Source organism: Seriola aureovittata, chromosome 8 (assembly GCF_021018895.1).
Source record: "Seriola aureovittata isolate HTS-2021-v1 ecotype China chromosome 8, ASM2101889v1, whole genome shotgun sequence".
NCBI classification, from domain to species: domain Eukaryota; kingdom Metazoa; phylum Chordata; class Actinopteri; order Carangiformes; family Carangidae; genus Seriola; species Seriola aureovittata.
The window spans coordinates 10,787,904-10,802,180 of NC_079371.1; the positions used below are offsets into that span (position 1 = coordinate 10,787,904).

Genomic DNA, 14,277 nt, shown 5'->3' on the forward strand with positions numbered 1-14,277 from the left:
CCAGAACAGCTGTCTTCAAATTTACATGTCAAATTGTGTTTTAGGCATTACTCATGAGTGTGAGAGTTGAAACAATATTCATCTGTGGCTGCACTTTACTGGAACAAACGTAAAGGCATGATTAAGCCATTAAGGCCACATCTGCCAGCCTAATTCCTTTTTAATTTGCAGAGAACTCTGCTGTATATTGGCTACAGTGGATGTGACATTTTAATTAACCAAGGGCTGTAAAAATGATTACCATGAGGTTGCAGAGGGATACTGCTCATATCACTGTGGAGAATAGTAACTAGAGGTCCACACTGGCTACCACTGCCAAACCGGCACACCCCAGAAATCAAACTGACCTCCCTACTGTCATCACAGCAATCCGTGTCACACATTGGACAAGTAGAGGAAAGAGAGAGGTGGTGCCAAGCAATTCATTTGCCTTTGTTGAAGACAAATACAGTGCTTTAATACCAGTAGAACCAGTAGTATTTAATGGAATACTTGGACTTTACAGCTGAGGTTATTACATCAGTATATTTAAATCTATTTTAAAGACTTTTTTCCATGGTAAATCCCTCTTGAGATTTTCTTTTTTTTAATACTGCCTTTGGCATAAACACTGGGACTAGAAATAGAACTAGATTAATTTGACACACAGAATGCCAACTTGAAATACTAAACTACAGACAGAAGCCACAAATGGTGATGGTAAATACTGTATATATGTTTAACTAAATCATGTCTGGTTTGCATTGATAATTCTTTATTTATTACACGAGCACAGCACATGTTTGCGTGCAGGACCGACAGATCTAAAGCCAGTAAAGCTAGGAGTCGACATCTGTGTGGTTTATTTCCCATCAGAAGACAGGAGGAGAGATCAGCGTGTTGAGTTTTGTACAATCACTGAGAACATCGGAATGCCTTTGTGTTTCATGACTATAAGGATACTGGACACAGAAATCTTTAAACCAGACATTTTATCATATTGATTTTAATGGACAATGTGTTTTTGAAATTGAATATGTCATATTCAAATGTACATCAGCATTAATCAACTCTCAGTCAAATATAAAACGGGAAAAGAGAGTCCATTAGTCTTCATCAGAGAGTTGCTGGTGTGAATCTCTGTTTGCTAGAAATGTATGTGCTGGCAAAGTGAATGATTTCCACTCTCCCTTCAGCATCTTGTGTCTGCAGTAAAGCTGTTCAATTATACAAGGAGGAAGAGTGTGAGTGTGACTGTGACTGTGCTGAGATGCTCTCCAGTACATATACTGTAAATGTGTGACAAAAGGTGTTTGAACCATAGCATTGGTGCAACAAATTTTCATATATAAATCGTTATCCTGATGAAATGTTGACAGTCAGTGAGTGTATCTGTAGAAAGAACTCCAGCCTCAAGACTTTTAAGATCTTAAAAGAGTACAGAGAACATTTAAAGCTTCATATTTACTAGTTGAAGTTAAGTGAATATGATTTTTCATGACAGTAGCGTTCATGAATATGTATGAGCAGCTGAGCAACTGCTTTGGTTAACTGTGTGCTCTCTCCACAGCTTTCACGCTGAGCACCACCTTAGCACATGACTTGACATTATAATGATACATTATTATATTGTCATTATAATGATAAACATTTTCCAGTGACATTCAACAGAATCTCATGAATCGGTTTGATAAAACTTCTGTTTACTAGAATGATGGAGATATAAGACACAATTCAGGCAGCAGAAGCACTGAGCATTGGTAGCACGCAATTATAATTGACTAGGGGGATTTTAGGATTTTGCAAAACATTCTGTGCACATGCTTGTCAAAGCAGACTTTGACTGGTATAGTGAGTGGGATGTGGCAGACAAACAAAAGAGGGTGAGGACTGTCTGAAAGCGGTGATGTGTTAGTGGAGTTGTCTGTTCTGACTAATGTTGCAAAGCCAAAGCAGAGAGAAGCACTCAGCACAGTGGACAGCTCCACTCTGTGTTGTGCTCTCCTCAGGACCTTGGGCAGCTCCCTTGGGATCTGACCGCAGTCATAGACGGCTCATCTACTGGATGAAAACCTGTGTATTTCTTTCCTTCTTCTTTTTCTTCACTTCACATGCTCACTGTACTTCTCATTTTGGAAACTGGCAGTTGCAGATGAACTAGGATTCAAGTAATTTGAGGCCCGTCTTATGAACTGAGATTAATGGGTCAGTAAGCTAACTCTGTGTTTAACTGGTTTAGCTGGCTTTTTGGTCTCATGAACTCACTTTCTTGTGAGGTAACCATGGTAACCTATTACTAAACGGCTCCAGAGCCTATAAAGCCCTGGCTACTGGCCAATGGTTTGTCTGAAGAGATATTTTAAAAATGCTGCGTTCAGATTAAACTGATAATTATTGTAATGATCTATAGATTTATTGGGGAGCTGTCTGCAGGAGGGCTTGTCATAGTCACACAGAGTGTATGTGTGTGTGAGTTTAAAATGGCCACCCTTAGGCTTCATTGAACAAACAATATTAGACAGAGAAGCTTTGCCTTTTTATTCACACAGAAGCACACATTTCACACAGTAGCAGTTATTACTGAAATAAGAAGTATAATAGGGATGTGCCAGCTGCATTTAACAGCTGCCAAAATATGTTACACAGTTTATGTGTAGGGTTAATACTTAACATCAATCATCAGAGTAAAAAAATAATAACATATAAATAGGACATATTAATGTTGCTTTCTCAATCAGAGGTGACACGCCAGCAACAAGATGACAACAAGCTGGCTTTATTATGTCATTGCTTATAGCCACAGACAGGGCCTCTAACAAAAGAAGGTAGCCAGTTCAATATTTTTTTTTTTCAATAGATGAAATTCACTGTTGAAAATGTAACTGCACCTAGGAAAATAAAAAAGCAGGTATGCCAACAGTGACTGGTTCAATGTAAACTAGTGCTTTCATATTTCATTACCGCACGCCTGATGAGCATCAGGTCGACATCATGAACAGAAAATCTTTTTATAGCCTTGGTGTGACAGCACAATATTTCATCATATCCTGAAGTGCCTCATCTGGAGCTGTCCATGCTGCATGTGACTGCCTATTTATTACAAATTACACCCCTGCGTTATTGGAACATTCATGAAACTGAAAGACATAAAAAGCCCTGAGACTAGTTATCCAGGATAACCTATGTTAAGTCTAGTGAAGCTGGTGAAGGCTTTGTGTGACAGGTTCCTGTATTAATTTGGCGTTTGTCACTGTTGTTTTCCTGTTAACTGTTTATACACGGAGGGGAATTAAATACCAACTTTCTTGTTTCAGTACATAGCCATTGTAGAAATAGTAGAATCTGAGTGACAGCATATGGAATCAAGTCACTCTAAATTTTCTTTCATAAAAGCCTTTTTGCTTCTCTTGTCTGCAAATGCAAACACGATTATCCTTTTTCACACAGTCCATGTACCACAGTACCCACAGTACCATGGGTTTACTAAGCCATGCCGTGTATAGTGTAGAAGGTTGTAATGGTCTCTCCTTGCATTATATGAAAATTTTCTCACCAGAGTGCTCGGGGACAAAAGTTCAGGAGGAAGATGTGTATATCCAGGTTTTTCAAAGCTTGAAAATACACATCCTGAGGGAAAAATGTTATGAGGTTTCAAAAGTAAATGCATTTCAAATTTTCTCCAGCAGTTCCTATGATTTTTGAAGGGAATGTACTGTAGCTGGAATGTTCTTGTATTTTTCCGCTTTTTTATTGTGAGCAAAGATACATTTCACTATCTTGATGTAGTGCAGTAGGATTTTATCTTATGTCTTTATTTTGTTGTTGTTGATTAAAATTGTTTATGAAAGCTCTTATACAGGATAACACTTTTGTAATTTTCCCTTTTCTCCTGTTTTCATTCAATTCACTATGGAAAGTTTACAGCCACTGATGTATTTCCTTCCTTCAGATGCCATTGTTGTTGTGACAAACGTACGGCTTTCTTTCCAACAAGACACATTATTTTGAAGTCAGTCATTAGATGTCTTAATCACGCAGCTAATTTACCTTGTTAAATTCAGACTTCTTTTACTTCTCTCCATGTCTGTGCAACGTTTCTCATTTTTTTGTGAAAAGAAATAACGCAAGTTCTGAAGAACGGTTCTGTTTTTTTGTTTTTTTTTTTAGAACAGTTATAATTACGGCATTATCATAATTGCAATAAATAAAATGATGGATTATATTTGTCCAAGCTCTAATATGTTTCTCCCAGCTGTTTAGAGTGGATTTGAATGATAAATGAAAAAGGGAACCCTTTCAAAATTATGAAAGCATTTTGAAAGGTTTCAGGTTTGTGTTTGAATAAAACATAAAATTACACTAGCTGAATCCTAAAAGCTTAAAAAGAAAAATCCTTTTTTCACCTCTAATTGTATCCTGTCAGATAGTCTCACTTGTTTCTGTCCATGTCTGAAATTTTGGCAACCCAATAATATAATTAAAGTAATGGAGTTTTTGTTTATAGTTGAAAAAATACCTCTGTTATGTCAAAGACGACACACTGAACCATGATCATTCGATAATGTCTCTGAAAGAATCGTAGACATGTCAAGGTTGTCTTGTGTCCATGACACACTGTCTTGCTGGTTTGATTATTGGTGTTAGGCTTCAGATTAATGTCTCCTTACTCTTCTCTTGTCCTTGTCTTCCTCGCTGGACTTGAGTCATCACTTAGCCAGAGAAACAGGTTCAGCCCATTGGCTTATCCAAGGCTGTTTCTGCCTTCAGAGCCAGTGACATTAGCTGTTTTACGGTTTAGTCATCGTTTAACAAATTACATATATTGGGCTTAAGAAAAGTATTCATCGTATGTAAACTTTGTTCTTCAGCAAACATTCAGATTAATGAGTAGCTTGGTACCTCTGTTTTGTCTGATCCTAAAGCAAACAGGAAGTGGGAGAGTACAGTCACGTCAGACAGAGCTATGCAATCTAAATTCCTCTCTGCACAGTCATGTTTATGGATGCTTAAGATGGTGGATGTGCGTTTCCATCATGCTTTGACTGTAACACTTCAAGGCATCACCCAACTGCCAGAGCCAGCATCACGCCATTCTGTCCTCTTCATCTTCACTACAGAAGGCCGTTTTCACACCTGTCAGGGCTCTGATGTGTGCACACAGTTTTTTCCCTCCCTTTCTATTGTTGGATCTCTCTGTGAATTTCAGATGCTCTTAACCTGCCTTTTTACTGGGAAGTCAGTGCATTTAGGCTGCTATTACCTTGTGCCTGTGTGTGACTGGAGTACCAAAGAGACCTTTCGTTTCCTTCCTCTTGACTATAAATACGCTTTAATTCTTCTGTAATGATTATGTAAGTTCATTACTTGACTTGATGTTCTATAATGTTTTCTCAATTGACGATGACATTGCTGCTGGAGACTGAGTTTAGAAGCAATGATTATAGATACTTGGCATTTTTTCATTAATACAGGATTGTGTGGAAATTTATATTTAAAACATAGGCAATGTGAGGTTGTATTCATCGAGCAATGGATTCATCAATAGAATGATTAAATAAATGATTGCAATGAAAATAATTAGTTGCAGCGCTAGTAAATGAAGGACATTAACTTTGAGAAAATTAAATTACCATTTGCAAACTCTTCTACAAAGATGGCTCATAGGTTAGAGACCATTTAACATTATTTATCATTTAGTTGATGGTTTTAACTGTACGGCCTTGTTGATATTGTTTGGCATATTCTGCAATGATTTTTGAGAATGCCCCTTTGGCATATAAAATAATCTACCTTTGCAGTCTCTTTGGCTGATGCACCCACAGTGAAGGCACAGATAATTTGGGCTGATGGATGTTTTGTGATGTTGCTTAGCAATCTCACATGCCATAGTGCTGATGCCAACCCGTCTTCACATCTGACAAGCACTGCTAATTGGCATTTAATCAAATATGACCCACCTTTGAAGCAGTGTTTGTAATTGCGATTAAGGCTGTTAAATGCCCTATTCCATGTTTACATTTTTTTATTGCCCCCCTGTGTACGTGCATCAATTTACTACAGCTAATGGGGGTTTACACCCTGTGCAAGACACATTACAAATAAAAGAAAGATTACACATTGGATACGTTGTGTTTTAGTCCGTCCTAGCTAGTATAGTGCATGCTTATCCCCTACGTTGGCCTTTTCACCACGGGTAATCAGAGCATTGCAGTAGACAAATGGTAAAGATGAGACGGGCCCCTTTGTAAAGAAAAACCATTCAATCTCTTCTCATTGTGACTCTTCTGAGTGCCCCTTTAGCGAGAGCTTATATCTTAAACTGTCTGCTCAATAACTCAATTCTACTCTTATCTCAGGCACAAGGAAGAGATTTAGAGTGAGGTGGGAGAGCTTTCGCTCATTCGCTGTAGGATGTATCCCACAGGCAGGACTGTAAAGAAATACAGAGGACCCCCATCTATGATGTCTTTGAGAGATTACCATGAAGATGGGTGTTAATAACATGGGACCACATGTGACAATGGATAGTATATTCATGGATGCCACAGAGGCGTTTGCAACAGACGGTAGTGGTAACAAATTGTCCACAGATGGAAGAGATGGGTCTCTTTGCTACATTGATTTTCCTTATTCATCTTCTGTAAATATGAGCCTGCAGTTTCAATAATTACTGGAATAAAGTAAAGTTGGTGCATGAGTATACATTGCTGCAACATTTGCACTGTTCTCTTATCTTTTGCTTATTCTCTGGATAGTATCTTAAAGATTGAGTAGGTAACATTTATGGATTAGCATTAATTAGCAAATAAGTGAAATATGCCACAATATTTTTTGGCTGAAGTCATGTATGATAATCTGTCAGGATTTAAGAGAGAGTTACAGGAGACAAATGTTAGTGTTAGTCTTGTTATGAAGTGAGATGTGTAGAAACCCATCTGTGCAATGAGACTGCTGAAGTAGAGGGTGTGACTCCATGTCAACCACAGCTTGTGGCTGCAGGGAGGAGGAGTGGGATGTGTTGTAAAGGTGTGCAGTGTACCTATTTTTCAAGGCATCTTTGACTTTGAAGCAGTCTGAGGTGAGTTGATGGTTTGACTTATGCAATGCTGCGAGATGTTCAGTGCATAGTTTTTCCCTTATGCACAGCCTTGTAGGCTCTGCACAGTTCAGTACTATAAATTCCCCAAGCAGTGACTTTTTAAAGCATGGTGAGTGCTTGGCAGCACTGTGTGAATCTTGAATGATTTTGTTGAGGTTTTGTCTCTCTATAAACAATGCCTGTGGTTCCCAACCTTTTTGTCTTATTATACCTTAAAATTAGACAATGTCTTCTCAGCACGCCTTGTCACTTTTTGCTTATGGCAATGAGCTATGAGCAGTTACACTACTGAGTGTCAGATTTGTTACATTTAACCAAATATTTCTCAAGAAAATGCTGCAATATTTGTAGCAAACTGTTTTAGATTCATCTGTTGACCATTTCGAGGAGTCCTGCCTCTCATGTTGGGAACCACTACAGTGGGTCTGTCAGGATGCCTGCACACCAACTGTGCTTCTGCAGGTTCCATTTTGAAAAAGTATTTTGATTAAAAAATACTGTTGTAAAACAACAGCAACCTTGAATATTTAAATTTGTTTTGCACATACAGTATTTTAAAGAATACATTCAACAGTTAAGCAGGTTTTGTTAAAGTTGGATCCATAAGATGAAAAAAAAAACTAGTTATGTTTTGAAATAACATGCAAAGCAAATAAACTAATAAATCGAATTATGATATTAATAAAAATAATAATAATTCAGTAACCCAATATTTGCTTGTCATATAAAAGTCTTTTGTGGAGTGGCTGCGCTTTTGGATATCAATATTGTTTCATCAATAATGTTTATAGAAAAAAAAAAACATGTCAAATCATTTCAGCTCAAGAGATTTTTTCCTTCATGAAAAAACAAATCATCACTTCAGCGACAGGACACAATGATGTGATTATGTATTCTTGGAAACAAACATGTTTACACTAATCCATCCCGTCACCAGATATTTGTGCTCTGATTTTCCTCAGTTCTTCTTTCATTTGAAGTTTTTCTGTGCTTCGCCCTGTTCTCAATTTATTCTCCCATTTATTTATTTATTTCTTCAGTTTTCCTGTATTTCTGTCTGGAATTTGTATGAGACACATTATTTGCATTAGTTGCAGAATAAAAGTTGAACTCCATTATCTGGCTGGTCTGGCTCACCCTTGTTTGTTCCCTGCCCTTTATTTCTTTTGCTCCCTATTTGACATTATTTGGCCAACTTGTTTGTTGTCATACCCAGTTTGTTCGACTCTGTTTGTCTGCCTTTATATTTGTTTTAATGTTTACAGAGAGCAAAGATGGATTTGTTCGCTCTTGTTTGCTTTTGCTGTTTTAGTGAGGAGGTTTTTGCTGCAGCACTTGCAGAGACCAAACGAAAGAGGGGCCTGTGCATTCCACAACATGTTCAGTCTTATTATACTATATAGAACTCCACTGAGATGTACATATTTCCTGAAGAAATATATGAAGCTCTTCTATAGAAAGTTGTACACAATAACAGCACCTACTATACTGTATACAGTATATAATGCATATACCATTCAATACTGCTCTTGTGGCACTTATACAGTTTTTGTTGAAAATGTGACTGTTAATCCAACACTGTGTGCTGTAGGTTATAGTAGTGTGATGTTGAACTGCAGCATAGGTACACACACATACACTGCAGGGAGGATCAGGTACACAGGAGTAGTTCTGTACTAAGGTGCACATTTTAAGTAATGCCTTATGGTGTTATTTATTGCATGGCAGCAGTTGCTGTTATTTTGTTCTGCCTCCTATTAGTTTATAGTTAAATTGATATCTTCTATCTAAAATCTATTCATTTTCAAGTATTTCACCGAATACTTCTTGAACCTTTAAAATTTCAGGATACTATGGATAAATAGCCATCACAAGTTCTCAGAGCCAAAGGTGACATTTTCATATTATTTGTTCTTATTCAACCAACAGCCACAACCCCAAATATTTACTATTCAGTTCACAATGATAGAAAACACAGAAAAGCTGTAAGTCATTGAGAAGCTTTAGGTTTGGCATTTGTAGAGTTTTGTATATTTTTGTGGACTGATTTAATAACTGACTTATTATTTGGGCACTAGCTGAAATTAATTTTTCTACCTTGTATGTGTTCAGATGAAAACTGTCTCGAAAAAAAGTAGAAAGGTCACTGGCTATATAATGGGAGGTTTTTACCTTTTGGGCAGAATGAAATTTTGACTGCTCCTTGAGACTATTTTAATGGAAATATTACAGCTCTGAAGCAATTTATTTATTATATTCATTGATCTATCCAACTAATATGTCAATACATGGGCACAGGGCAAACAAAATGTGTGTTTATATCTCCAGCTGGAATAACTGAATCCAGTTATCAAATCACCAACTACATGAAAGAACATAATGATTTGTATTTAGAGAACTGTGTGTGCACAGTTAGTTGTTTATGATGTCCCAACCCCCTGTGGAGCCACAAAGGTTGAGAGCATGCTAAGCAAAATGTTGGTGTGTGAGCAACAAAATCAGAGAGGGCTTGTCCTCTTCTGAACTAACAAAGAGGTCATGTTTGTTTAAAAAAAAAAAAAAAAAAAACTCAGAGGGGGAGGTGAGGGAGGGGGCCTCATTGCCATCACATGAAGACAGAAATGCCAGGCCTCTGTTGTAATAAGAGAAAGCTCTGAGGTGGCAATGACCTGTCAGACATCCACCATACTTCTGTGACCTTTGACTTTTTGGAATCTTTCTATGTACAAGCAAACATTATCTGGGTCATGGAAATACAAATGTCAAGTATTTCCGCATGAGAATAGTCGTGATTTGGGCCCTGGGGACAAACAGTGCCCCTTTGTTTCCTTTTTCTCTCAGCTTTCCCTCACTGTCTGATCTGTCATTCCTTATCCCTCTGTCTTTTTCATCTTTCCCCTCTCCCTCCTCCTCTCTCTCATTCTCTTCCTCCTTACCTCCGTATGTCTGTGATGTGGCACACAGGACCTGTCCGCTTGTTTGTGGAGAGTGTTGTGGTAATGTTGTGTGGCAGTTGCTGAGGACAGTGGCCGCTGGGTATTTTGTGATGTAATGATCCCTGCCATCACCTCTCGCCCCCCTCTGGTCAGTTAAGATGAGAAAAGGATGCAAGGTAACGGGCCAAGTAGAGAAACACGTAAGGAGGAGCGGTGCTGGGAAGCAGTATGCAAACAGAGCCAAGCTTGTGACTGGCTATTTGCCGGCTCAGATATTGTACAGGAAATTTAGCTGGTGAAGTATGCAGGCTCTCCCTTTTCTCATCAGCTGCTGCTGATGAGAAAAGACCTCAGCCTCCAGTGAAGCTGCTCAGTGGTGACCTGTAAAAGACAGAGGTTGCTCTGTATACTAGAAAAGGGCATGCGTGCTCACCAAATGTTTACGTGTTAATTAAATGTCACATTGGCTTATATTTGTTAAACAGCATGGCAGAAAAGAGAATTTGATAGAACAGCATATCAGCATTGCTTTTGCCTGCAGAGTTGCCTGCACGACAACAATATACTAATGACACACATGTGAACTTGATGTTTAAGAGATTCCACCAACACCAACAGTCTAATGGTGAGCATGAAAGTTTATTCTTGATCTTGGAAGCAGCAGTTCGACACAGTAATCTTAACTCAAGGTCCTGCTAGTTTTGGACCCCATCTTGGAGTCTTCATTAGTGGATGGTGTGAGCTCAGTTGTCATCACATGACCTGAGTATTCATTTTCTTTTACTGCGTGCACTGGCATCTCATTCTAAATCAGGGAGAGAAAAAATGAAAAGAAAAAAAAAATCTAGCTTCTTAAATGTGAATGTGCTTGTGCAAGTGCTTTTGCTCCCTGTAGTCATTTTCATCCTCACACTGTTGTCACTTTTTCATGCAGATGCATTGTTTCCTTGAAGCAGTGGTAAATACCTCTACTCACACAAAAGCATTACACAAGCATACCATGAATTGGAACAACAGTAAACAAGTGTGAAAGCAGACTAGTGAGGTTAGAGAGGGACAATTGACCTCAGGTTCAGACATAAACAAACCAACCCAGTGTGAAAACAGTGTAAGAAGCTGTTGTTAGATTGTTGGTGGTCAAGGCTTCTGCTGCATTTCAGTAACTGGCTGTTACCTAGTGGCCTTCAGCAACTGGTTCAAGTTGCATTTGGCTTTATTGTGTCTTTAATCCAGCATGTCAGCTATCATCTGCTGAATATGTTGCATGTAGGCTGTGAAGGTGGAAGTGTGTTTAGGATTCTGACTGGCTGTTCTCAGCACAGCCAAAGGTTCATTTCAACTGCCAACACAATAAAACCTTGCCATGCACAACTGGAATTGAGAAGCCAAAGAAGCAAATATATAAATCTGATGTTTTTTTGTTTTTTTTAAATGCATGTACCGGTGTGCACACGCATACAAACATGCAGATTGGTATTGTCATTCGTATGTTACCTGCTCAACTAACAGCTGACTTTAATGATGCTCCAATAACTAATTCATAATAGATGGTAAAAAAAGGAACAGAGCACAATTCAGCAACTCAGCTCTGCTACATAAAAATACTGTCAGTCAGGGTTCCATGTTCTGATGCAAGATTAAAAGAAAAGTGCAGATTTAAAGGCAGTAGACTCTAGTAATGACGAGAGAAGTTTGGGATGCATTTTTGTGGGGCAGCAAGATAAAATTGCTTCTTTTTTTATTGTTCGCTGCATTTTGATGTCACCAAATTCCACAGAAATATTATTTCAGCTTTTTGAAAGGGGACACACAGTTGACAAAATAGAAACATACAAAATACCAAAAAGACCCAAATATTTGACTGGGTTGCAATGTTCTTAGAAACCTTCAAGTCGTAGAGCACAAAGTCATCGTACAATAACGTGACTGAGAACAAAGCTTTGTGAATTGAGCCAACACTGCAGTTGTCTCTGGAGGACTCAGCAGACCTACATATTCCAATCAAAATCTGTTCAAACCGAAACACAACTAATAGGAGGAAAATTGTCAGTAATTAAAATGTACATCAGAACTTCTTGTCGAAAATACACCACAGGCTGCTCTTCCATCTGTTAATTACTCTATGAGTGGCTTGTTAAGTGAGTGCCTTGGCAATATGCTCATTTCAAATACATTCAGCTGATGAGCATGACTTCAATGATGAGGTCTAGATTTGTGTTTGTTAGAGACAAATTTGATACATTTCTCCAGATATTTCCTGTCTCTCTCACTATAGAGGCTCTGTGTTTAATGAAATATTTACAACACATAACAGCAATTCTGTAAATGCCTCTATTTTCTGTATGCGATTTTGGAAAACATAGATTATATTACCAATAAAATAGTTATTTCTTTATCTATATATGTGTTTTGTTACTATTTGAAAAAAAATATTTTCATATGCACAATTACAAAATTCTGCTTTCTATTTGCATAGACAAGTTTGTATTTTTTTCACTCAGCTTGGTTAAATAAGGGACATGCAAGTCGCATCACAAATGGGATTTCATTATTCTGCAACTGAATTTGTCCAAAAAAAAAAATGTTATTGTAATAATCTTCACTGCAAAATCATTCTGAGTTTGATGAAATTGATGTTTATGTTAATTATCTGAACTGCTGTCTCCACCTTCCATCTTCATGCTCACTAAGGCAAACTTCCTCAGCCATCATAGTTTCGGCATCTTGCTGAGTCCCGGTACAACTTGTCATTCTAAAACGTAAGTAAAACTGAGTATAATTTTCTGTTTTAAAAAGATTTGATTTAATGGCTGTTTTATTTGCAATAAGATTAGTGTAGGATAAGAGATTTTTTTTAAATACATCATTTCATCACTGATTTGGAATAACTGGAATTGTCTTATCGATCAAGGCATGTGGTCCTCCTTTTTAATAAACCATGTTTTAATTCCAGTTATCAAACTACCAACTACATTTTTACAATATATTTTCTCTTATCTTTGATCATTCAGTCATACAGCGATATACAGAAGCCTTTGCAGAGTCAATCACTCTCACCAAAGAGTCTAATGTGTGACAACCCTTAGGGGTTTCTGGAGGTACGTTTTGGATTGATTAGCAAAGTTTGTGGTGAGGCAACAAATCTCCAATTGAACAGTAGAGAAAGACAACATGTTCCGAGCAGCTCCCAGATACTTGAATTTATTGTATTATTAGATAAAGCTGAATGAAAAAGAAGAAAAACAAATTAACATTGGAAGGGACCATTTGTGCCAAATATGTAAATATATTATAATTGGAATAAATCTGTCTTATTCTTTACATACATACATTGTGGCACTCACTTTGAATAGCAAACCTTGTTGTGATTCTTTTGAACTGCCAAGTGTTGTAGTTGTTTCCAGAAAGTAAACTCTTGTAAAGATTGAAGTTATTAGGGTCAGAACACAGCGGAGTACTTTGCCTTTGAGCCCACAGCATCTGCAAATCAGCTCAAATGGATGTGCTCAGGTTACACAACCGTTCATTATAATGTTGAAGCAGAAGCCAATGGTATGTTTTCCCATGAAGAACGCCATCACAATGAATTCTGATTGCAATGATTCACCCTCAAAATTAGTTGTTTTTCTCTTCTTGCAAGGGGACGTGCTTCCAGCAACACAAGCATGTTTGCGCACTTTCATCTGGCCATCCCTAGCTAAAGTGGGATCGCCCACACATTCCCCTCTCTACTGAAAAATGATTTGATCACTGCTGCCAAGCGGAGTTAACACACGAGTGTGCAAATGTATTGCAAGGAGTGGGAGAGATATGTGTGCAAGCTGAGTCTGCTTGTGATGTCTTTATCAGGCCTATGCAAATAGAGGCATCGCCACATTCCAGCAATGAGTGGAATAGATGGCAGTGTTATGATGCAATAGGATCCTGAACAAAAATGCTTTGTTTCATTGACTCCATGTCATTGTGTAAACAACATGTAAATATTTATCTTTTGTTATTTTACTCATCACTCTTTTCACTCAGTATACTATATTTAACTGAATACTATATACTAAAGTGTATATACTATATCTTACTGAACGTCAGTCAAACCCTGCAGTTTTACCCTTCAGCGCTTACTGTATGTTATTCTGGTCAGTTGGCTTTATGATGTTTTCTTTAGCTGCCAGACTATACAAATTAATAATATTACAGTGATCATTGGAAGAAACACTAAAGGGCTATGGCAGCGGAAGAGCTAGAGTAAAACAAACATATCGTGCG

At 37.8% G+C, this 14,277-nt stretch overlaps 1 protein-coding gene across 6 annotated transcripts in view; it reads left to right on the plus strand.

The window, feature by feature from the left end:
- lingo2 (leucine rich repeat and Ig domain containing 2) overlaps positions 1 to 14,277 on the plus strand; it is a 200,907-nt gene that overhangs the window by 74,915 nt on the left and 111,715 nt on the right. The window contains exon 4 of one of the 6 annotated variants that reach the window (XM_056382303.1): positions 12,706 to 12,773. The exons of the other annotated variants lie outside the window; for them this stretch is intronic. The gene's annotated coding sequence lies outside the window, so the exon portion shown is untranslated. The remainder of the gene's footprint in view (positions 1 to 12,705; positions 12,774 to 14,277) is intronic. 6 annotated transcript variants of the gene reach the window in all.